The sequence below is a fragment of the Crocodylus siamensis genome, chromosome 10, assembly GCF_052110815.1.
Source record: "Crocodylus siamensis isolate JL-2025a chromosome 10, ASM5211081v1, whole genome shotgun sequence".
Taxonomy (NCBI): domain Eukaryota; kingdom Metazoa; phylum Chordata; order Crocodylia; family Crocodylidae; genus Crocodylus; species Crocodylus siamensis.
Genome location: NC_143404.1, coordinates 13,246,985 through 13,270,179, shown reverse-complemented (window position 1 = coordinate 13,270,179; position 23,195 = coordinate 13,246,985). Strand labels below are relative to the sequence as shown.

Here is a 23,195-nt window from a genome sequence, read left to right as displayed (position 1 = left end):
CCAGGCGACAGAACGCAGAGGGCCAAAAAAAGCCTGAAAACAACAGAGGTGAAGGAGCCCAAAATAAGTCTGTTATTTAGCTCTGGGAACTGATAGAAACCTAAGCAAAAGGAAAGTTTGGGTTTCCGCTGTTTTTCTGTGGTCAGCATTTTGGAAACCCTGGAGAACACACACACAGGGAGAGACGACAGGGGTCATGGTTGGTGGAACCGAGGTGGGGAACAGTAGGTCAATCCTAGCAGCATAGTAGTTTGTGGTCAGTAAACCAGGTCACCAAGGGATCTGTCTGCTGGGCATTTCCTGCAATGATTACAATATATCCCATTGCTGGAAATGAATGCAAATTGCTTTGGTAAGAGCTATAATCTTAGTGGTTATAACAAGGGACCAGGAAGGAGACTGAACCCTGGTTTTGCTACTGACCTGCTGGGTGGCCAATGGGGAAACCATGCAGAGCTTAATTCTTAATGGCATTTGAACTGCAGCTCTTTCCAGCTTCAAGGGCAGCTCTAAGTGCTCAGGAGCCACAAAGGTCAAGGAAACTGGCAGTGTGATTCTCAGTTTTCCCTGTCTGCAAAATGGACACAATCTTGCCAGGGTACCGCGAAGCAAATTGCTTCTTCAAAGCACCGTGTTTGTCCATGCACAACATGGTCGTTCCATCACGATATGTTGTGTGTAGCTTGGGTGCTCCATGTAAAACCTCGCGCTGTGCACAACTTAAAAAACAGACCATCAGCCTCGGGGTAAATCCACACTGTTGTGTGAAGTGTGACTGTGGTTTGTGTAGGCCTACTCCAGCTAGCCCGGGTAACCATAGCAATGCAGCTCTCGCGGCATGGGGTTCAGTGAGGACTAGCCAGGGCCCTTGGTGTGACTGGTCCCTGAGCTAACCTGAGCGTGCCCTTGCGAGTTGCTGTCACACCTCTAATTGCAGTGCCCTCAGTGTCATGAATCATCTTATCTGTGCCATTTTCATGCGCATGCAGATTCGTTCTGGCTAGTTAGGTTGGCCTATGGCGATTTCTGCCACCACTTCACACTCAGATGCTCATCACAGCTTTCAGATCCGAGTCCCCAAGGAGGAAGGAAGGAGGATTCGCTGCTAATAGCCATTACACATCTCCGAAGACACTCAGCACTGAGGATCAGGAAGCTAAGGCTTAAATGTCAGCATAATCCCAGCGGAAAGAGACAGTCCCCTGTAATGGGTTTACCTGCTTAATGCTCCATGGCTGTTCCTGGCTCTCGTGGCTTCCCATTCTTTGCTAACCTTGTTTGTTTCAGGAAATTCTGCTTCCCACATTAGGCGCATTGTGTGCAAAAATATGCATAAATATATTTATCACATCAAATTCCCAAGGCATTTCATGGTGGAATTTCCAGGATATGAATCCTCTGCCATTCATATCCTTCTTCTCCCCATTTCCCAATTCAAGCCTGCATGCATTTGTCACCCAAGGAGCAGAATGTTTTCCTTCCCCCCCACCCCCTCCAGAGTCCCCCTGCTGTCACCATCAAACAAGGTCATGATGCTGAATCCTGCTTCCGTTGATTGAGGGTCTGATGCAAAACCCATTGATGTCAACGGACTCCAATTGACTTCAATGGGCTTTCCGTCAATCCCCAAGCAAGCAGGCTAATCAGGACTCTGGACGAATACTGAATAAGTTTAGAATAAGCCTGGAATTGTCCCTTTCAGATAAGTGATTTATTTGCAGAAACCTACAATCCAGCAAAAAAAAAAAAAAAAGACACACTTCCATTTCCTCTCTCTCAGGGGAGAGAGAGGGGAAGTCAAACATCCACAGACACACAGAGCCAACCTGCTAAACTTGACTCATAAATAAAACTGGATGCTCGATTCAAAGGGAATTCATAAACATGGGTCTCATTTAGGAAGAAGGAACTCTGTTAAATCACTCCTCAGCGGAAAGCTGCTCTCAGCCAGGCCCTTGGCTCCCAGTGGAAGCTGTCAGGACTCTGCACCACCTTTCCTCCAGGTTTTGCTTAGGAAGCAGTCCTCCCACCACCACGTTTTATATTTCAGACGGATCCTTGGCCTCTCGGGACTCCCAGCTACAGGCTTCTCCTCCAAGCTGCCCTTCCTAAACCGCTTGAATCTCATTTATGCTGCAGCTGAATATTTTTTTTCTCCCCGAGATGCTAACAATTTCTGTGGATCCATCTGGATGTTATTAAAAAAATGTCTTGGGTCCACTGAGGCTGCTGGCAGCAGGCTCCTTCCTTGCTTCCTCTGTCCTGGACGTCTGAGGCTTAGGAGTTGACTTTCACAAGGAGTTTGGAATATTAGCTTATAAAAAGAAACAGTCAATATTTTTCAGGTGTTGAGCCTTCATGGGTATGTTCCAATCCCCAGAACTTCCCCTTTTGAGTTTCCATCTGCTGTGCTGGGCCAGTGGGCCCAGATTCATCCCAGCATAAAAGTGCCCCGGAAAGGCTCCACTACGTGAAATTACAGCCTACCCTGCACTCACAGAAACCCGAGAGCTGATCCAGAGAAGAAATATTTACAGTCCTCACTGGGTGGCCAAAGTACAATGCACCTCCCCCTACACACTTGTCACTTATAATATGAATACTTTGCTCGCCTCAAGCAATTGCCCTCTAAGGAACTCAAAGTGCTTTACAAACGTTACCCTATTTACTCACCGGGCCCTGGTGAAGGAGTGAATGCATTATTCACCCACACGTGCCTTGACGTCACCCAGTTTTATAAAGGGGGCAAATACACAGCCCAGTGTCGAGAGCTGAGACTCTGGCCAAGACGGCCCACAGAGCCCAGCATGCCCGACTGCCCGCTCTGGGTAGCACCTTTCCTCTCGCAGGTTGCATCCAAACAGGTGCAGACGTGCCATATGTGGCACCACAGACCCACCTGTGGCACCACGCACCACACATGCAGGTGTTCCCCATGCTGTTACTTTGCAGTGGGGGGTGGGGGTTGACCCTGGGAGATCCTGGGGTCAAAAAAACGCACAACAAAAAAAGGGCAGGCAGCACACATGGTAGCAGCATGCACCACCCAAAACCAGAGCCCGGCTGGCTAGGGCCACACTCCAGCTGCCAGGCAGGCTTCCTGCCATGGCTGCAGCCCCATGAGACCTCCAGGACCCCAGGTAAGGCACAGTTGCTGGCCCCAGCCCCCCCTACCCCACCCAGGGTACCTGCCCCGTGCTAGAGCACATGTGGCACAGGTGTTCCCCGAAGACAAGCAGCAGTGGTATGCCTCGTGCCACTGCTACTCATCCCAGGGGAAACAAACATCTGCACTCGCTTGGACACGCACACAATGGTGCCTGTGCTCTCTTCTATGGCACAGGACCAGAGTTATTCCACACACAGTGAAGGAAGAAATTTTGCATTGACTGTTGACAAGCTAAGGGCACAGCTCCCAACTGTAGCACCCAGCCCACAAGCCTGGATCAACTAGACATGGAAGGAGTTGCCACCCGGCCTACAAGAGTGTAAGTGGTCACCAGCCCTGCACCAGAACATATCCAAAACTCTCAGCCTTCCAGACTGCAACGGCTGCCACTGCGTGCCAATCAATGACGTGTGCCTACTGCTTGCTCTAGGCATCTCTCCCTCTCTCAAGTCCAGATTCAATAAAAACCCTAAACTTTAAGCTTGAGAAGAATCTTGTGTCAGGTTGCAGTTTGTAAGTTGACAGTGTAGTTTTCCGAATAGGTGTGACAATGAATTGATATAGGATGGTTTGGATAGGGATGATCCTGGCTCAAGAGGTTGGCTAGATGGCCTCTCAAGGTCCTTTTCAGCCTGACTTCTTGCCAGGTTTCTATTAGGGTTACCATATGTCTGGGTTTTACCACGTCCTCTTTTTTGGCCCCCTGTCCTCATGTCTGGGTGGGTTTTTAAAATGTGAGCAAATGTCTGGGTTTTTGCCCTTCCTCTGCTTTCGTGGGGACTAGCAGCTTGGGACTGGTTGGGGCTGGGAGCAGCAGGCAACGTGATTGGCTGTCAGGGATCACGTGCACTGTGCGTGGGCCCCGGCAAACTCCCAGGTAAAAGACACAGAGTGTGTGTGCATGCATGGGAGCTGCGTGGACAGCACGGCCGGGAGGGGAGAGAGTACGGGTCAGGAGTGAGGGGCACCTGCAGAGCAGGGGGGGCAGGGGCTGTGGGTCAGGAGTGAGGGGCATCAGCAGGGCTGCAGATTGGGAGTGAGGAGAATCAGCAGGGCTGGGGGGGCCGAGGCTTAGAAGTGAGGGGCAGAGGCAGGGCATAGGCATATCACTGCCCCGCAGAATCATATACCCCTTCCCCCTCCCCGCTCCCGCCTCCCAGATGTCCTCTTTTTTCAAACTGGAAATACAATAACCCTAATTCTATGTTCCCTTGCACATCAATGACTTTATTACATGTCTCAGAGTTTGGCGGGATCGATCTCTTTCAACTTCACAGCTCCCATGCCATCCTCTCCTCTCTTCTAGGACAGGGGGTGGCTCTGACCAGCCAGCCTGACAGCGATTTCAATCCCACCTTTTTAGCACAAACAGACTAAAGAGAAAGCATAGCTGCTCCCTACATGCGTGCAGGTGAAATTCTCTGACAATCAGCTCCTTCCTTGGGAAATAAATGAAAATTTCACCACCGATCTGAATTGGCATCGCTCCACTAAACTCAGTGGTGCCAACCATGGCTGCTGTAGGGCGGGTTTTGGCCCAGGAGCTCTATGTTTCTCTACCTCTCTCTGTTCTTCAGGCAGACTGGGTGGTTAAAGGGGCTGGTTCTCTTGTTTGTCAGCTTAATGACATTGGTGGGTCACAGAAGAGACACTTAGAGGGGCTCAGGAATTTCAGTCTCCATATGTCTCATAGGAAAAAAAATGGTAAAAAGCAAAAGAAAATACCATAGCAAGAGACAATAACCAGATCACATCATATAACCACTCATTCAGGAGAAAAACTGTTGCACTCACCTACAATCAAGCTGATTAGAGTGAGACAGGATTGGCACAGCATGTATATTTAATCCTTTGTATTTTATCCCTCAACCTTATCATTTCAAATAGGGCAAAATGCATTTACAGTCTTCAAAGGGTTAAGGTGTCCAGCCTCTAGCTGATGAATCACAGACAATCCAGGCTTTAGCTTTGTACTGCTACTGCACATGCCCCTAGGAGAAAGCATGTGAAAAGATGCCAAGTTTTGACCCCTGAAAAATGAATGGATGTCCTACATCTTCTCATCCTCCAATATACAGACCTTGCAATGCCATGAAGGACAGAGAAGAAATTACACTTTTTATGATAAATGTGAGGACTCTTTCTTTACATTAGATTTAAACCACTAATAAACTTTTCCCACCAGCAACTTCACCTCCCATTTCCTTCCTTCGGCATGCATTTAACTCAGGCTTTTCTCCTTTGTCTTAAGAGTGATTTGCAATAGTCGTGGTTTGCCTGCATGAAAATACAATTCTCCTGGGCCTTAACTGACTGCTTCCATGAATCTGGGTATGTTTTTATTTATCCATTATATCTACATCCTGAATGTGGCTATAAAGCACATTTATCCTTTACGACTTAACTCAGTGCCAAATTAGTCTGAGTTTATGGCTTGCATTTATGGCAGTGTATGGTATTTACTGTGGGTTTTTAAATGTCTTTGCCTGTGTTAACTGTTGATTTTAATCAGGAAAATAAAAAAGGAAATGAATAAGAAAAAGATGATAACAGAGCTCCACACCAAGAAGGCTGTGGTAACTTCAGGGGGCCCAATTCACATTCAGTCTGCATTACTCCTACATGATTTTGTCACTTGTGAAAAACTCTTCCTTGTGAAACCCACCCCATGTGCACACACACACATGCACACACACGTATAGCTAGACCCACATGCTGTGCACAATTGGTAAATGTTATACAAACATATTTTGTGTGCCCTATTCATTTGGGAAACCACCAAGAAGTGAGAAGGCTTTAAGTAAACATAGCTTTAACTCTTCATGTCAAGTATTTCATTGTGGATGCAAAAATATGCCGTACTTCAAAATCATTCCAGGGACCAGTAATCACTAAATTGCCAAACCAGGTATTCCTGCAATCTGAACAAAGTCCAAGAGGTTAACAACAGGCAGTTCGGTTTTTTCTGTGCTCTGGAGAGGTAGAGCCAGCATTGTCAACATGTAAACAGCCAGTGAAGCATTTCTCAAGAGAGATTAGGAGAGATAAACCAGGAAAACATGCACCTGCTAGACAGATTACAACATGCAGATCCATGTTCAGAAACTCAGTACTTGAATGTAATCCTTTCCAAAAACTATTTGATTTTTATTTTTGCAATATGCACTAGAAAATGCTTAGAGACGTATAGAGAGAGGATGGATTTTTCCAGCACAGCCTTCGTGAATTATATAAAACACTGAATGACTAGATTTCTTTTGTCTGACCAGAAATGGCCAAGTTTTGATCCAAATGTATTGCCTCAGACTTTAGAGAAGCATAGTCCCATACTTCCCAGGTCAAGTTCAACTTTGATTCAAAGCCATTTGAATCCAAGCCTGTAAAGAAGGCTTTCCTAAATAAGGCTAAATGGATATTTGTGACATTCAAACCAATTTAAGGTAGTCCACACAAGAGTGTTAGACAGATTTAATTAAATCCCTTTAGAAACAGTTTTGGTTAATATGGTGCAATTTGTGTGTGTAGACTACCCCAGCTCCAAATGCAATGCATTTAATTATTTTAACAAAACCTCGATCCGGGGGTCACCCATAGTATTAAAATTGTCAATAAACAGGTCTCAAAAGAAAACAGAATTAAGAGGGGGGAAAAAAGAGGAAACCAGAGAAAAAAATTGGGATGGGAAAAAGTTCTATGTGGCCTTGTCATCGATCAGTGTTTACCACATCATTGCTGAATGCTAAAATGAGCCATCGTTTCTGGCTACCAGTGAAGCTGCTGGCCTGGAATTGAGAAGGATTAGGCCAGCTAGAATGGCAAAGGCTGCAGTCCGTGTATAGACGAATGGAGGCCACACAACTAGCTGCAAAAGGATTTCTTCAATAAAAGGGAAAAAAAAAGTAGGTCACCACTTCCCTAATGGGTACAGGGCTGGGCAAAGTCCAAAAGAAACTACTCCACTTGGAGGTCCTTATTGAGTAACTCTAATGATGTCAGAGCCAACCGTCTCCAAGAGGGGGAGAGGAAGGGTTTTGCGCCTGACCTCACCTGTGGTTTTTTTTTTGGTAAACCATCGCTTCCTGCTCTGTGCTTTATTTATCCCACATGTTTATTTTCTATATGGCTTTTCCTGAAACATGTCAGTGTGTAACTTTCTAGGACATCCCATCCCACTGAGGTAAACCCAACATATGTGGGATGACACAGAAGATTAAATGAACCATCCTTGCTATTATTGTGCGAAAGCTGCTGGCAACTCTGCAGTGGTTTGGGCTTCACGGGTTTTTACGGCTCCTTATCTTTGATCTATACAGGAATGCAGATGAACAAATTGTTCTTATCTTTAGGTGGGTCTTTTTTGGTTGTTGTTTTTTGTTTTTATCAATATGAGCATGAAATTCCCATTAGGAGCCCTGAGCAAACCTTGCAGAGGAACTTGTATCCAGTTTTGATCAAACCAAGACATAAATCTTCATGCTGCTTTGATGCATTTTAACTCTATTCTTTAATGCACTGAATTCTATATTCCAGCAGCTATACATACATACCCGGCTTAATCTAGAGTGATTCTCTTCAACAGAGTTGCTTTGGATTTATATGGGTGAAGATAATCAGAATCTGCCTTTAAATTTCCTAGCCATCAGGAAAGAGGACAGCACAAATTTGGTTCCATACAAATACATAATTCAACAGAATTGCAAATCACGGAAATAATGTTAGTCTGCAGGATTGCTTTGTGAAGCCAGCAGCCATTGTGAAATGCAGCCGTCACGTCCTTTTTTCAGTTGCAATATGCAAAATAAGCATACTACATTTTGCAATATAGTGTGGTTCTTTGGGTAGATGTGATATCTTTTATTAGACCAACTAAATAGTTGGAAAAATTGTTCTTGCAGGCTTGTGGACACAAGCTCTTTTTTCAGGCATAGGGAGAATTTGCTGGTGTTTGTGTGCTCTCCTAAGTGCAGAGGAGAGCACACAGAGGAGAGGCCTGTAAGTCAGCTTCTGCAGTGCCATCTACTGGACTGAGTAGAATTGTTCAGGTTTGTCTCCTAGGCTAGGGACAGACATTACACATAAACCGGTTTCAGTTATCAGAACCTGGTTTAAACCTGTAGCAGAGCTGATGTTCAGTGCACAAAAACCAGTTTGAGAATGCCTGAAACTGGTTTGAGATAAACCTAGCTGAATGTAGTATCAGACTTAACTGGTTTGGCTCAAACCGGTTTATGCAAAGTCTGTCCCAGACCCCTTGCTGGTTTAAATTTAATCAGACTCCCACCAGCATCTCGGTGTGCTCTCTGCGCTGGGCGGGGCTCTCTGCTCTGCAGCAGGGCTGGCCCCTCCTCTCCGCTCCTCGGCTGCAGCTTCGGCAGTCTCTGCAGATGTCTACCTGGCCTCTGCTCCCCCCTCCCCTCCCAACTCTGCTAAGCAGGGCATTCCCTGTCCCTCACAGATGCCTCTCAGCATTAGCTAGCAGACCACATGCTGGCTACCTCCGTGCTGTGGCAGACGGGACAAAGGCAGAATCAACAGGTAGCTGGTAATGTCCCTCTGTTGTTTTCTTAATGGGATGATAAACACTGAGTTAGGGGTGATAAACATTCCCTGCTGGGCTGCTTGAGAAGGGGGGAATCCCTCCCTAATCATAGCGCCCTGCTGGGGCCTGGCCACACTCCCCTCAGCTCAGCACTATGAAAGGGAGGGAGGGCTGCTCTAGCGCTCCCCCCCGCCCCCAACCACCCACTTCTAGCCTAAGCTATTGCAGGCATGTGCCTGAATTTCTGGGATGTCTGTCTGGTTACAAAACTGATTTACCCTAGCCAGGCCAAACTAACCTGCAAAGACAGAATCAATTCATGCTCAGGCTTTCTGAATGTCTATCCCTAGCCCTAGACCCTATTCTCCTAACAGCTATTGGAGAGTCGCCTGTTGTTTCCTGCTGATCTAGTGCTCAAGTAACCCTGATGTGCAGGGCAGCCAAATAATCCTAGCTGGTCCAAGCTAGGCACAGTGACATTATCTAAAATACATATTGGATTATGGCACAGTAAACTGAAAGATCAGGCTGTGTGGTGATGAGCACACAGCTGGTACCACAAGCTGATGAGCCTTTCTGTCCCTTTAATTCCATTTATGTGTAATAGACAAGTCTAGGTAGCCAATAGGACTATTTGGACTGAATTTCAAATCTCTGTCTCTAAGTAAAATTCAATGGACAAGAGAGACTGACCTAGATCAAAACCAGGTGAGAATGCTCATTCAGTCTTGCATACAGCTCATACAGCTGCCAAACTCCATACAGCCCAGGGAATGAGGCCTTTCTTCTGTGCATGGCACCAAGCACAGCACTGCATGGACTCTCTGATGACAGTAGTCTCAGAATCCACATACTGTGTGCTGGAGTCCTGCATTTGAGAGCTAAGATACAAGAGAATGCACACTGTGCATCTGTCTGCATTCTGCAAGGACTCCTTCCATTGCCTTTAAAAGAAGGACAGTGTTTAGGGCACTAGTCTAGACTTGAGAGATGGGTCTGAACCACTGACTTCATGTGGTACCCTGGAAATTACTCAGTTTCTCTGTGCTGCCATTCCTCAAGGTCAGATGATAGCATCTCCTTACTCTACAAAGTGTTATAAGGATAAACACATTAAAGTTTGTGAGGTGCTTAGATACTTCTGTAATGGATACCAGAGAAGCATCTTCGATAAATACCTCTGGTTCATGTTGATAAGACTTTTTTTCCCCCTGAGTTATTACCAAGTCAAAACTAAATGCCTTAGGACTTAGTACAATCAGTTCTCTTGGAGATCAACTTACACAAGGGGTGGGCAAAATAAGGCCAGGCAATTGATTGCATCTGGCCCACTGCTGCCCCCGCAGTGCTCTGCATGGGGCAGAGCTCTGTCTGTTCCTGCCTGTACCTGCCCTGTGCCCACCGATGGCACTACCCCGGCCCCGGCCACCATGCACAGTTTCCCCGTGGGGCTGCCTTCCACACACTCAGCTGCCTGCGGGTGGCTCATCGTGCCAAGTGGGCAGAGTGGGTGGAAGGTGGCCAGAAGCTGAAGCTGTAGCCAAAGCTCCATGTGCTGGGGCAGGAGCCTCCCAGTTGCAGCCTCCCCCCGTACCTGGCTAGGCATATGATGCCCAACGCATGTCACGGCTTTCCCGTGTTACCTGCTGCCCAGAGCAAAGCAGCAGAGCTGGGAGAAGAAGCTGCTGGAGGCAAGGGGAGCCGAGCCGTACCTGGGCAGCTGCAGCAGCAGCACTTTATGCACTGGCTAGGGCCAAGGCTGTCAGCAAGCACAGGGTGGGCACAGGCAGGAGCTTGGTGTGGGCTGCCCGGGGTGGGCCTTGGCCCTATGCGGAGCGCTGCAGGGGCAGCCATGGGGCCGGATAGGGGGAGGGGATGCAGATCACACTTGCACCTGCACCACCTGGGCAAGCTCTGCTGCATCCCTCCCTCCGTCCCTCCCATCCTTCCTTCTCCCACTCGTGGCTGGCTCCCAGGAATTAGTGCATGGGCAACACCCCCCCCACACACACACCTGCACATACTCACCCCCCAACACATGCTCACACACCCCCTACCCCCACAATATACAAAAGTAAGACTTTATTTTGAGCTATTAAGCAATTGCCTCTGTATACACTCCTCAAATCAAACAAACAAACAAACAAACAAACAAACAAACAAACAAACAAACAACCCCCCCCCCCAAAAAAACACAGGACAAAAATTATTTTTTGAAATAAGCTTGAGAGAGTCCAGAGGACAGCCACGGCTGTGATTAGAGGCCAAGAGAACAGGCCATACGAGGAGGGGCTGAGAGGCCTGGAGAAGTGAAGGCTCGCGGGGAGACTTGGTGGAGTCTATAAGTATGCAAGGGATATGCATCACAAACTGGGAGAACGTCTGCTCACCAGGGCACCCCAAGGGAAGACAAGATCTAACAGTCACAAACTGCTGGAGGACTGGTTTAGACTGGGCATAAGAAAAAACTTCTTTACCACCCAAGTCTCCAGAGTCTGGAATAGACTTCCCCCAGAAGTGCTGCAAGCACCTACTCTGGACACCTTTAAGACACACTCAGATGCCTGTCTTGCCAGGATCATTTGACCCCAGCTGACTTCATGTCCCTTGGGCTGGACATGGTGATCTTGTGCAGTCCCTTCCAGCCCTAATGTCCACAAAATCTATGAAATTTATTAAATAAAATTAAAATAAGTTATAGTAAATATTTGGTTTTAATATATGATTTGTTTTCATCTATAATCTGTTAAAATATCGTCTAAAAGATTATGTGTGCACAGGCCTCAACAGCTTACCAAAACTTGTTAAGTGGCCCTCCAGCTGAAATAATTGGCCACCCCTGACCTATACAGATATGAGAGCTGCAAAGTGACTCCAGAGCTGGCTACTTTTCCAGAAAGGCCTAGCCTCTTTCATACACCTCCCCTATATTTCCTGGTATACATGTTGCTGCCTTGATTACTAGCACAAGTCTTTCATACGAATGCATCCAGTGATCTAAGGGACATTAATTGCATCACCTCCACATGCATCTATTTGCCCAAGATGCTTCTAGGACCCTCTGCACATTCACAGATGTCAGCTACCCCGACTTTTAATGCCAAAGCTGTGGACCTTCCATCTGCTGCAGTGATGCTCAGTGCTTCCACCTCCCTGCCTAAATAACCAAGAATAAGAATTTCTTTAAAAAAAATAAATCCCTTTGAAATGCATTTCAAGTAAACAAAAAATGGATCCCTCAAGCTCCAGAAACCACAAGTATAAATTTGGGTTTGGCCAGGGTCAGTGTTTTCCTTGGGTTTTTCTGCATCACATACGAAGCAATTTTAAAATGACTTGCTAGAGTAATTCAGCATGTTACAAGGGCTCCATGCACTAAAGAGGCTCTGCCTTGCAGCCACCAGCTGCCACCCTGACACAGGAGACTGTCTCGGCTTAAGTATAAGCAAAGCACATAACTGCTTGACCTTGTACACCTCACAGGATCTGATCTCAAAGTCATGAGCCAGCCCTGCAGTCCCCAGAAAGAGGAAGAGGGGAGAGGAGGAGAGAAATGAACAGAAAAAGGGAAGGAAAAAAAACTTATACCCCTGGCAGCAAAAGAACTGGAAAATGACAAATTCCTGGCTTGACTTCCCTTCTTCTAACAACTCGAGCTTCCACACATTACTGAATGCACGCAAGCGCGCACACACACACACACACACACACACGTTTTAAGCAAAGCCAGATAATAGCAGCACTCTTCTCGTTTGAGAAAGGTCCACATACAGACACAAAAGCATAAAGTGGGAAGAGCCCCCCATGTTTCCAGGGACTGTTTAGAAATGGATGCTGGGCAGGGTGAGGAATATGTAGGTATGCTCTTGAAGGCCTGAGAGAGAGAGCATGCATGTGCAAATATTATGTTGCCTCCCTCCCTTACATGCACAGAAGCTTGCCAACCATAGAGCCCAATAAATGGCTTAAGAGAAAAGAAAAGGGGGAAAATAGCATTTCCTGAGTGCCAATCTTCCAAGAAATCCTCCACTTGCATTCTTCACCCTTTCCCTCCCTCTAATCTGCTCTCAGGAGATTTCTGTCATTCCCTTGAAAAGGTAGCAGGCTATCACTTTACAAGAGAGAGGAAGCAGCAGAAGAGGAAAGAAAGCAGACAAATTACTAAAGAAAAAGGCAAATCAGACACTGCAAAATGAATGCCTGGTCTCCACAGATTTAGGATGCCTTGTATATGTACCTCTGGGCCGAGGCACAGCCTGGAATTACAGACCTTTGGCTTGTAGCCATTTGTACAACGATATAAGAAGTCACATATGCAATGCCTCCCTAGCATCTCCCCATTCAATTGCAAGCCCCCAGGCCAAATTCCTTGCCAGTCACAGGCCTTGGCTCACACGTGGATATTGCAAAAGCAGGAGAGATGTGCAACGAGCTGTCATTTCACAAAGCAGTTCTGGTTTCTGTTTAGAGGAGCTCTGGAGGTTATTTGCAGCCTTAAACTAATGAGCAGACAATAGAAAACAAGAAGCAGAGGAGGAGAGTTGGCAGTTGCCACATAACCATCTTTAGACACATAAATGCTGTTCACTCGTGTTTCTCCGAGCACTTTACAGGAGAAGGCAAGATATTATTAGCCCCCTTTCTATTTATATGGGAGCCAGGACAGAGTTTGAAAGGAAATATTTTGGTCTTGTTTGTGCAGGTTAGGAAATAAGCACACAATAATTAACCATTTATTAACAGAGGATGCAGGATGGCATGACCGCGGTTCTGCTCTACACACATCCTCTGTTGCGGGCAAAGTGAGAACAAAAACAAGCCACATTTCAAACAGGCTACTCAGAACTTGAAGAGGCTCAAAGATGACTTGTGCTGTAAGCTGGGTGGAGGATCCCACTGAAACTAGTAAGAAAACATAAACCAGCCATAGAATTATACCAGAAAGGTTAAATAAAAAATTAATAAAGATTCTCATTTTCCTGTAAGGTCTGTAGGTGTCTGAAGTCATTTTTACAGGGTTCTTATATTTCCACAGAACATTATAGATCCAAATCCTAGTGAGGTCAGTGGGAGCCCTCTCACTTGGATCAGGTCTTTATGTCTACTAGTGTTATAGGGACATTTAAAGAAATCCAGTTATTGCTATTTCAGGTTCAATAGCAATAGGTTGATCCACCAGAAAGAAAACAGGCATTTCAGAGACAGCATGGCAAACTGCAATATGTTGCTTTATATGTCTGTTTATGTATTTATCCAGGCTAAAATACAGATGCAGACTCTCTCCCATACAAGTCACGCTTACATAATTTGAGAACAAGCCTATTCTTTCCACACCTGCTCTTCCCAAAAGACCCATCTCTGGCATGTACATACAACTAAAGTAGAAATAAAAGCTTCAGAGAAACTCGGCCCTCTGATCTAACTCAGTGTGATCTCATGTTTGCACCTGAAACTTTCATTAGCATGTTATCCAAATTGCCAAACTCTGCCGTCCCTGGACCATGTGCCCAGAAGATGGCTATATTTGTCTCTAGCAACAGCACCATGTATGAGGGAGGCAATGTGGCATCAGACCACGACAGCTCCAGTTGTGCAAGGTGCAGCGACTGTTCCAGTTTAGCTTTGGAGAGTACACAGTCACTCCTCGCCTCCCTACCCTTATGAAGGACCGTATGGAAAGTCTAGAGCAGGGGTGGGCAAAATGTGGCCTGCAGGGTGGTCTTTGTCCCTCAGTCCCACCAGGCCCAGGTACCATCCAGCTGCAACATGTCCTGCCACCCCCAGACACGCAGCGGGGCTGGGGCAGCTCTGCGGCTGGACTGCCTTTCTAGGCAGTATAGGCGGTGGTAGCTGCTGCTGGCCCCAGCCCCGCGGTACCAGTGGGGACCTGCACACGTAGCCCCAACCCAGCCTGCCCTGTGCCTGCTCTGGACTTGCCTGCACTGAGCAGCGGGAGCCGGGCAGAAACTGTTGCTCAGTGTGAGGGAAAAGCGGTCCCCCGCTTACTGCTGCAGCTGCCCAGACCCCACGGTCAGCTGCCCTGCATCTCTGCCACCATCACTGGGCTGCCCAGCAGGGCAGAGGTGCAGAGCAGGCGCGGGGTGGACCGGGTCAGGGCTGTGCCTGCTAGTTCCCGCTGATCCGTTCCCACTGGCGTGAGTACAAAGCAGATGTGAGACGGGGTCGGGGCTGTGCACTCTTGGCAGTGGCTCAGAGGCTCTGCAGGGTACATGGGCTCTGGGCTGTTGCAGGTCAAGGGGTGCATACAGGGGGCTCCCATGCACCCCCACTATACCCACAAAACCTCCCCCACAAACTCTACAACCACACCCTCCCCCACACAGTCACACACCCCATAAACACTGCACCCACCCACACCCTCCCTACATGCACTGTTGTGTTTCTATGACTCTATAATACTCTTCTTGCCTGGTATAAGACTCAAGACACAGTTGCCCTAAAATATAGCAAGTTTATTGAAACCTTAACAGATACAATTCTAATTAAAATTGAAGTAGCAGTAACACTTTAAAAATATTAGGTTTGCATCAGCTTTGACTAGCTGCTCACCACCCCAAAATGTTGCAAACACAACTTCACTGCTTGATTAGGCTGTGAAGTCTTGTCCAGGGCACCTGGCCCCCATGTCTGATGTCAGGGTCGATGACAGGATCGCTTCAGGCTTTCTTTGGGAGTGTCCCATGGAGGGGTTTCAATTCTTGTCCTTATACAACTTATCGTTACTGCGTTATCACCCACATATAAGCTCTTCCCTATACTGCATATTAAATCAGCTTATTTCTTCTTGCCATATATGATTACCTGTAACTAGAATTTTCCAGTAGCTGATACCTTCTTATTCTTAGGTGGGGGTTAGTTTTTTGGTATTGATAATTTCCCTTCTCTCCCAAGCCAAATTCCTCAGTTTGGTTGGCCCAATTCCTGTTTTGACTTTGGTCATCCAACCAGGGTATTCCCAGACTTCTTCTTTCCTTTTGCCAATGACAGGTCACAGTCAGGGTGACCTGTCTGTCAAATCTCTGCTGGGTTGCAGCTAAGAATAAGTATGCAGCAAGTATATACATTGGTCTCATGCCAAGTGCTGGTACTGTTGAACTAGGCCCAGAAGCCTCTGGGTCCCAACAATTTGGGCCCAACAGCACCCCCCTACTCAAACACCTGTGCCTCTGGAGGGAGCCCTGCTCACTGCTACATGCCTGCACCGCACCACACACACCCCCCACACCTTCCCCCTCCACACACCCCTCATACCCACCCCCATCCACACATACCCCCACACCCCTCCATATACAACAGTAAGACTTCATTTTGAGGAATTATGCAATCACCTCTATACATGCAATGCAAACACACACAAATCAGGACAACTTTTTAAAAAAAAAATAAAGTTAAAATATGTTATTGTTGTCAATGTTTGATTTTTAGTATATACTTTGTATTTTTCTGGTTCCAAGATGGCAAACCCCCTTCCCAAAAGCAGTACTTCTGGGGTCAAGGGGAAAGACTTCTGGTGGCAAAGTTCAGGGGTTAGGGGGTGGGACTTAGTCCCAAGATAGCAACCAGGGGGTGGGGCACCTGTCAAGGGGCAGGGCTACCCTTACAGCCTGATGGCTCACCAGAACTTGTTAAGCTGCCCTCCAGCCAAAATAATTGACTGCCCATGATCTAGAGCCCCATGGCTATACTGTATAACCTCATAAATCTGGATAGGAAAAAACCAGAATTATTGAAAATCTGGCATTTTTAAAAACTACACTCCATAAGGGAGTAGCCGCAGCCAGTCCCAGAGCAGCGGAGGGGGAAGCTTGCACACAGCAACTGTCACCACCATCTACCGCCTGGCGCCGCAGCTCCACGTGCAGCCACTGCTCCAGGACCGGCCACCACTCCGGTTTCAAAAATCTGGAATTTTCACATTTTCGGCAGGTGCTCGGTCCCAAGCATGCCAGATTTATGAGGTTATACTGTGCTAGATCCTCAGCATGTGTGGCAAGTGATGCTCCTAGCAAGTCCTATTGACACCTACCAAGCCCAGACACATGGAAGTGAAGCTACCCCCATGTCCTCACCCCCTCAGTCACACTCTAGATCTCTGTATGCAGCATGCTTCAGCGTGGGCACAGGGAAGCCTACAAGGAGCATGGGTATCTAGGCTTTTATCATATCACCCTATTTCTGAGTTAAGTATGCCTGAGTGGATGGGAAGAGTATGCTCCATATTCTCTCTCCCTCAGAAGGGACAAGGTGCAGACATACACTCATGCTCCCGAGATCTTCTCTCCTCAACCCTCCCACTGGACTCTGGTTTCCTCTTTCTGGGCAAGTGTCTAGACCAGCACAGAATTTGCTGTTAAAGGAGTGGGTAAAAGGGAGTACTAAATAGGTAAGAGAAGCAAAACTGGCAACCATTACAATACCCCATTGTAAGGCATTAGTTACAGCAGCCCCCCAGCAATGCCTATGGGCTGCAACACTGCTCAGAATTTCCATGGGGCTCTTGCTGCTGTTCCAGCACTCATGTGCTTCGCCCTCTATATAATGGTTCACAAGGGTCTTTGAAAGACAAGCTCATGGATATCTTTTGCAGCAGATGAGCATGGGGAATGATTCTCCAGCTGGAACTGGGATTTTGGAGGCCCCTTTATGCTGGTCTGGCCTACCCAGTCTAAATGCATGGAAGCAGGAGTGAAGATCTTGCACCATAAGCTTTTAATAGCCTCCAGCCAAATTCCCTTCTCAAACTACTAATAGTCTTCTAGGATTTCTCAAGCCCCATTAAAATAACCACTACCCTCAGCTTTCCTCAGGGTCATACAAGAAGCCTGTTTCTTCCCTCGCTTGCACCCTCTAATAAGCTGTTGGATACTCTTCCCCCCAAAACAACATGATCCCTGGCCACTTTTCTTTCTCCTTCCCAATATATGAAGCCTCTGACCCCACCAGCTTTCTTACAACTCTCAAATGAACACTCTGCTGCATTTCCCTCCCTGTAGGAACCTGACTTTTTTTTTTTTTGGTGCTTGAAAACACTCTCAACAAGTGCTGAAAAAACCCTCCACTTGACTTTATCCATGCTTTCTGTTAGCCTGGGAAAACAAACCTGGAACAGGATCTTATGCAATTCCACACTAGTCATAAAAATGTGCCTCTCACAAGCATTTCATCTCGACAACTTGTAGAAAATTCCAAAGTCATGCAGAAAGATAACTTCTTTCCTGAAAGGTGTCTAGACTACAGTGCAAATCATCCCTTCGGTCATCCAAATGGGGAGTATGAGCACTACAACTGCACCCAGAACTCAGGGCTGTAGGTATGTTTCCCTCCCCCTCCTCCACCTAAACAGACAATGAGAAACACAAGAACTGCAGGTAATAAATAATACCTGTAAAAGAAAAGTGGAATAAAGTTATGTTGCAGCACAAAGAGTTCCCAGATCTAGCTTTAATCTATTTTAGTTACTGATAGCAGTGAAACCATGACAGCATTGGGTTCAGCTATCAAATTCCCAAAGACCTGAGTAGGTTTACACAACCTGTGCTGCTGGTAACTTTGCTGCTATTGATGCCAAAGCTAGCCTGATTAAAATTCAGCTGAATGTCAATGCATCCTGCAATCACACTTCAATGAGGACATGCACTAAGTCCAACACTTCTTGGCTAGGGCCAGAAATTGTGCATGATCCAGTATAAGTGATCAGAAACTGGTTCAAACCTGACTTGACTCACCTCAACTTCTGTTGTGTTAGTGCTGAGGGAATTTGGTGCACAGGTGGTATTCTCTTCCATCCTACCAGTGAACGGACGTGGAAGACGGCATGAGAACTGCATCCGAGAGACCAACTGGCGGCTTCGGCAGTGGTGTCTCGAGGCAGGCTTCGGCTTCCTGGACAATGACCCACACATTACAACGAGGGACATGCTCAGCTGGGATGGGCTTCACCTGTCCCCCAAAGGTAAGCGTGTGTTTTCTTCCAGGTTGGCGGATCTCCTCCGGCGGGCTTTAAACTAGGCTCGTCGGGGGGAGGGGAAGATGAGGGTGGGGGAGGCTGTGGACCACCAAACCAGGTGGCACCCACAAGGACAGCCCAGCCTGAAGAAAGAGAGCTTTGGGAACGTGAAAGACAGGGGGTGGACAGCAATACGGCACAGGTAAGGAACGGGAAGGTTAGGGACAAAAAGCCCTTTAGGACTTGGAGCGAGGGGGTAGCAAAAGCACCAGTCACAGGGCTCAAGTGCCTATATACTAATGCTAGGAGCATGGGGAACAAGCAGGATGAACTAGCGCTCCTGGTTGCACTAAACGACTACGACTTAGTGGGGCTGACGGAAACCTGGTGGGATCCATCCCACGACTGGGCGGTACATATTGAGGGCTATAGATTGTACAGAAAGGACAGGGTGGGGAAAAAGGGGGGGAGGGGTTGCGCTCTATGTTAAGGAGCAATATACATCAACCCTCATCAAGACAGAATCAAAGGATGAGGAAGTAGAAGGACTGTGGGTTAGGCTACATGGGGGGCAAGGAGAAAAGGATTTGGTGGTAGGGGTCTGCTACAGACCCCCACATCAAGGGGAAGAAATAGATTTGGGGCTCCTGAGGCAACTCTCAGAGACCATAAAAGCTAAAGAGGCGGTGGTCATGGGGGACCTAAACTACCCGGACATCTGCTGGGAGACACAGACAGCAAAGTCCCACCGCTCACGCAGGTTTCTAACCTGTGTACAGGACCTCCACCTGACGCAGGAGGTACATGGTCCCACTAGGGGGAATGCCTTACTGGATCTGGTATTGGCAACGGGGGATGACATAGTAGGGGACCTACAGATCGGTAGCCATCTGGGGGACAGTGATCACCTAAAAGTACAATTCAACATAAGGCGTCGAGTGGGTAAGGTAACCAGTAGGGTGAACGTGCCGGACTTTAGGAAAGCTGATTTCAGCAAACTCAGGCGATTAGTGAAGGATGCACTGCAGAGTAGTAGTTTTGAAACGATGGGAGCCCAAGAAGGGTGGCTGTGCCTTAAGGAAGCTATCCTTCGAGCACAAAGCGAGACGATCCCCGTGCGAGGTAAAAGAGGGAAAGGGGCCAGGAGGCTTCCCTGGCTGACCAGAGAAATCCTGGGCAGACTAAGGGCCAAAAGGGGAGCACATAAAAAGTGGAAACAGGGAGAGATCACCAAAGAGGAATATACCTCTTCTGCTCGTGCTTGTAGGGAGGCAGTTAGACAGGCCAAAGCTACCATGGAGCTGAGGATGGCAACCCAAGTAAAAGACAATAAGAAATTGTTTTTTAGATATATAGGGAGTAAAAGGAAGGCCCAGGGAGGAATAGGACCCCTGCTAAATGGGCAGAAACAATTGGTGACGGACAGAGGGGACAAGGCTGAACTCCTCAACGAGTTCTTCGCCTCAGTGTTCCTAAGCGAGAGGCGTGACAAGTCTCTCCCTGGGAGTGTAGGGAGGCAGCAGCGAGGCACCAGACTTCCATGCGTGGACCCTGAGGTGGTGCAGGGTCACTTGGAAGAACTGGATGCCTTCAAGTCGGCAGGCCCGGATGAGCTCCATCCGAGGGTACTGAAGGCACTGGCCGACATCATTGCAGAGCCACTGGCGGGAATATTTGAACGCTCGTGGCGCACGGGTCAAGTCCCGGAGGACTGGAAAAGGGCCAATGTGGTTCCCATTTTCAAGAAGGGGAGGAAGGAGGACCCGGGTAACTATAGGCCAGTCAGTCTCACCTCCATCCTTGGCAAAATCTTTGAGAAAATCATCAAGGCTCACATTTGTGAGAGCCCGGCAGGACAAATTATGCTGAGGGGAAACCAGCACGGGTTCGTGGCAGGCAGATCGTGCCTGACCAATCTAGTCTCTTTTTATGACCAGGTCACAAAACGCCTCGACGCAGGAGGAGGGGTGGATGTCGTATACTTGGACTTCAGGAAGGCCTTTGACACGGTATCCCACCCCATACTGGTGAACAAGTTAAGGGGCTGTGACTTGGATGACTGCACAGTCCAGTGGGTGGAGAATTGGCTGGAGGGTCGCACCCAGAGAGTTGTGGTGGATGGGTCGGTTTCGACCTGGAAGAGTGTGGGCAGTGGGGTCCCGCAGGGCTCGGTGCTTGGACCGATACTCTTTAATGTCTTCATCAGCGACTTGGACGAGGGGGTGAAATGTACTCTGTCCAAGTTTGCAGATGACACTAAGCTATGGGGCGAAGTGGACACGCCGGAGGGCAGGGAACAGCTGCAAGCAGACCTGGACAGGTTAGACAAGTGGGCAGAAAACAACAGAATGCAGTTCAACAAGGAGAAATGCAAAGTGCTGCATCTAGGGAGGAAAAATGTCCAGCACACCTACAGCCTAGGAAATGACCTGCTGGGTGGCACGGAAGTGGAAAGGGATCTTGGAGTCCTAGTAGACTCCAAGATGAACATGAGTCGGCAGTGTGATGAAACCATCAGAAAAGCCAATGGCACTTTATCGTGCATCAGCAGATGCATGACAAATAAGTCCAAGGAGGTGATACTTCCCCTCTATCGGGCGCTGGTCAGACCGCAGCTGGAGTACTGCGTGCAATTCTGGGCGCCGCACTTCAAGAAAGATGCGGATAACCTGGAGAGGGTCCAGAGAAGGGCCACTCGTATGGTTAAGGGCCTGCAGGCCAAGCCCTATGAGGAGAGATTAGAGAAACTGGACCTTTTCAGCCTCCGCAAGAGAAGGTTGAGAGGCGACCTGGTGGCTGCCTATAAGTTCGTCAGGGGGGCACAGAAGGGAATTGGTGAGTATTTATTCACCAAGGCGCCCCCGGGGGTTACAAGAAATAATGGCCACAAGCTGGAGGACAGCAGATTTAGATTAGATATTAGGAGGAACTTCTTCACAGTTCGAGTGGCCAAGCTCTGGAACGGGCTCCCAAGGGAGGTGGTGCTCTCCCCTACCCTGGGGGTATTCAGGAGAAGGTTGGATGTGTATCTAGCTGGGGTAATGTAGGCCCAGCACTCTTTCCTGCTTATGCAGGGGGTCGGACTCGATGATCTATTGAGGTCCCTTCCGACCCTAGCATCTATGAATCTATGAATCTATGCACATAAGCCACATTCAAAATGGCTGAACCCAGTTTAAGATAAACCTGGATGTTTGTAGTATCAGACTTACCTGATTTAGGTTAAATCAGTTTATTGAACTTCTGTCCCAGATCCCCTTCAGATTCAAGTTAACTTGCAGTCCCCCAGCATCCCTGGATGCATAGGTGCCAAGAATGTGGGGGGCCAAGGGCCCCAGTCCCTGCCCCCTTGGGAAGAGGGTAGGGTGACAACCCATACCTAACTGGGTGGCACAGTGCTGAAATGGAAACATCAAGTCCCAGTACCAGGCTGCATGATTTTGGGACAGCATTTGTCCCAGATTCCCAGTATTGTGCATGAAACTGGGTTTTCCCATCACCATGTAAAAAACTGCAGGAAACAGCAGGTTTCCCCTCTCAGGCTGGCAGAGTTCCAGCCAGGAATACAGCCCCAGGCAGTGTTGGAGGGCTACTCTTCCAGCTGCCTGCAAGTACATCTGGGGTGGAGGGGGGGGAGCAGATTAAGGCCCCCATGGTGAGGGAGGAAGAGGGGCAGGGGCTGGGCCTGGGGGCACTGCTCAGCCAGGACAGTGCATGGGACCTGGGCCCAGGGCCAGGAGTGGGACAGAGGCATGGCTGACCCATCCAAGGAGGAGAAGCTGGCTCCCTGCCGCTGTGAACACTCCCAGGGCAGAGGCCATGAGGGGCATATGCCCTGCAGATTTATGCGTGGGGCAGGACAGATGCAGGTTCAGGACTCCCTGCCCTGCTGCCGACCCCCTGGGAGCCCCACGCCAGCTGTGCCACCATGGCAAGTCATCACCTGGCCACCCACCAGCAGTGGACGTTGCACCAGGGGGCACCTCACCATGGCATTGCAGCTGGCGCAGGGTTATGCGGGGTGGGGGGAAGGGCAGCGGGGGGGGCCGGGGGAGCCTGCAGCAGGCAGCCCATACCCACCCCCACCCCTCCATGGGCTCCACTGAGCTCTGCTCCAGCCATGCTGCTGGAGGATGGGGCATTGTCGTGGGCCCCAACTCAGCAAAAATTTAAAGAGGCAGCACCGATGCCAGGATGCTTTGCACCCCCACCCCGCACAAACCTCTCCTCACAGAGTAGGCAGGCTAGCCTTGACCCAAGCTGTCTGCTCCAGGCATGCTGGGAAGCGAGCTCTAGCACCCTCTGGCTTCTAGCCTGGGCTACTGCAGGCAGGTGGCTGCATTTCCAGAATCAAAAGTGAACATCTGTTCACTTGCTTATTGGTTCAATCTATGCAGCTTAGACTAGCCTGTGAAGATTGAATCAATTCACCCTTGAACTTTTTGACTGTCTATACTTAGCCCTTCTGTTAAAGGCAGAACAAATTGCCCAAAGGAAGAGAGTTTGGAACAAACTCAGTG

General features: G+C 48.3%; 1 long non-coding RNA gene and 1 pseudogene across 2 annotated transcripts in view; one reads left to right on the top strand and one right to left on the bottom strand.

Annotated features, from left to right (window-relative positions):
* LOC149856258 (uncharacterized) overlaps nucleotides 1-23,195 on the bottom strand; it is a 198,231-nt pseudogene that overhangs the window by 93,406 nt on the left and 81,630 nt on the right. The window lies entirely within an intron of this gene.
* LOC149856259 (uncharacterized) lies at nucleotides 5,437-21,208 on the top strand. The gene is made up of 3 exons (XR_016438377.1): nucleotides 5,437-5,500; nucleotides 18,523-18,681; nucleotides 20,613-21,208. It is a non-coding gene; the product is annotated as an uncharacterized LOC149856259 (long non-coding RNA).